This window comes from Rhipicephalus microplus, unplaced genomic scaffold (assembly GCF_043290135.1).
Source record: "Rhipicephalus microplus isolate Deutch F79 unplaced genomic scaffold, USDA_Rmic scaffold_338, whole genome shotgun sequence".
Lineage (NCBI taxonomy): Eukaryota > Metazoa > Arthropoda > Arachnida > Ixodida > Ixodidae > Rhipicephalus > Rhipicephalus microplus.
The window spans coordinates 90,001-92,500 of record NW_027464906.1 but is presented as its reverse complement, the minus strand read 5'-3'; the positions used below and the strand labels follow the sequence as shown (position 1 = coordinate 92,500).

General features: G+C 35.6%; 1 long non-coding RNA gene and 1 pseudogene across 1 annotated transcript in view; one reads left to right on the top strand and one right to left on the bottom strand.

Moving 5' to 3' along the window:
- The window catches only part of LOC142793824 (uncharacterized), a 77,337-nt gene that overhangs the window by 1,805 nt on the left and 73,032 nt on the right, over positions 1-2,500 (top strand). The window lies entirely within an intron of this gene.
- The window catches only part of LOC142793836 (large subunit ribosomal RNA), an 8,302-nt pseudogene that overhangs the window by 2,967 nt on the left and 2,835 nt on the right, over positions 1-2,500 (bottom strand).

Below are 2,500 nucleotides of genomic sequence, written 5' to 3'. Positions count from 1 at the left end.
TCCAAAGGGTATGCTAACTTTATTTGCTGGATGATCTTGCCATTGGTCGTGTTTCTTCATTATTTCGTTTTCGGTGTATACTTTCTGTTGCCATGTGAAGTTCTTTCCTTTCTTAAGTATGTAGTGTAATTCGTTTTCTTTTTCGATTGTCAAATGGAGAGGTGGAATGTTTGCTAATATGTTGAGTGAAAGATTTGATGTTGTTTTGAATGATTTAGTTATTAATAATAAAGGTAATCTTTGGATTGATTTCAGTTTTTTAATAAAAATGGTTTTTCGGCTATACCATGCTGGGGAGGCGTATGTAACCATTCGTTCTATACCCCTTTTATATATTAACTGTAGTGTGTTTCTATTTGTATGTTTGTCGTCTTTTATTGTACGACTTAAATTATACGTGACTTCGTCTACTTTTCTTTTTAAGTATTTTAGATGTGGGAGGAATGTTAGTTTTGTGTCCAAGACCACCCCTAGAATTTTCATTTCGTTAACCATTTTGATTTTATCCTGTCCGATTTTTATTTGGGGTTGATGGCTAATGTACTGCTTTCCGATTATCATATATTCCGATTTTTCCTTATTCAGGGTTATTCCTTTTTGATGTGCCCACTGATTTATTAGTGTTAGTGCCTTCGTAGCTTTTTCCTCCACCTCTTTTCTTGAGCGGAACTTTATGTGTAACACCACGTCGTCCGCAAAGGCTTGGATGTGTACTCCTTCTTGAAGCTGAGTTTCTAATAGGTCGCCTATTGTTATATTCCAACAGAGTGGGCTTAAAGGTGACCCCTGTGGGGAACCTGAAGTTAGTGTTTTCTTAATTTTTACTCCATCTGTTTCATAGATTATTTTCCTGTTCCGTAGAATATTGTCCGCCAGTTTTATTAGGTTGTTGGGACACTTATATTCTTCTAATTTCTGAATAACTACTTCGGGTTTTATAGAATTGAATGCGTTTTTAATATCTAGTGCTATTAGCATGCTGTTTAGCTTATCAATTTTCGCTTGGTTTATTCGTTTGATTATTTCTTCCAATGCCGTGGTTGTTGATGTCCCATGGGTAAATCCAAATTGTTTTTTGTTAAAATGGTGATTTTTAAACAAGAAATAATAGATTCTATCTTTTATGAGCTTTTCTAATATTTTTCCCAAAATCGAGTTAATAGCTATTGGGCGATATTTGTTTTCCTCGGATTTGTCCTCTCCGTTCCCTTTTGGAATCAATATAATTTTAGATTCTTTCCATCTTTGAGGAAAATGTCCGTGCTTTAAGCATGCATTAAAAAGATTGACAAAGAAAGTCTTATGCCTTTCATACATCACTTGTATGAGGTTAGTTTTTAGGTTGTCTGGTCCGGGGGTTACATCTTTCCTCAGATTTTTTACTATCTGCGTTACTTCAATCTCTGTAAATGGGAGGTCATCACTGGGTAAATTTCTTTCTCTCATTTCTGCTCCCGATGTCCAATTTCCTCCCTGTTTGTTATTGTTTATTGTGTCGTTGCTTGATTGTATTTGACTGTGTCCTGGCTCGTCATTTTCCATGCAGTTAGGGTATAAATTTCCTAGAATGTGTTCTATTGTTTCCTGAAGAGTCTTTGTGACTTCTCCATTTTCTTTTGTGATGCTTCTAAACATAACCTTGGTTTTCATCTTATTTCGTGCAATTTTATACGGTAGGATGAATGGATTTTTCGTAGCCTTAGTACATAGAGTTTTCCAACTGTTGTTTTTAGCCTGTTCTATCATGTTGTTATACGTGTCATGTTCTTTATAGTATTCCTTTTTGTATTGTTCTCTGATATCCCCTTTCGCCTTTTGATACCTCCTTCGTAGTGCTCTGACTCTCTTCCTTTCAATTTCTAGGTCTCTTGACCACCAAGTATTCGGTTTTTGTTTAGAAGGTTTTTTCTTTTTACTGAATTCCTTCTTAAGTTTCTCGATTTTCTCGTGTAGCGTATTCACTATTTCTTCAATACTTTCCTTCGTGTTTATTTTCCCCTGGACTTCCTCAAACCAGGGATCAATTTGCAACTTTTCCATGACTTTTGTTTGCCCTTTTAACGTTAGGCCATATTCCTCTGGAAGTTCTTCATTTTTAATAACAACTTTAATGTATCTGTGATCGCTGTGATTATAGGTTTTAAGTACTTCCCAGCTTTTAATATCCTGGTTTAGGTTTGCGTCACATATGGTGAGGTCAATCCAACCCCTCGCCCTACTTGTTTTAAATGTCGGAGGTGATTCTTTGGCATTTAATAATGTCAGGTTGTGTAATACTGTGAATTCTAATACTTTTTCACCTTTCTCATCCGTCTCCGTGCTTCCCCAAATTTGATGTTTTGAGTTGAAGTCACCCATTATTATCGTGTTAATGTCTATAAATTTCTGTAAAATGTTTCCTATTGCTGACATTGCCAGCTCGACGTTTTCATTCGGAGGACAGTAGCAGTTGATAATTACCAATTCTCTTTCACCTTTATTTATCTTGACTGCTATTAGT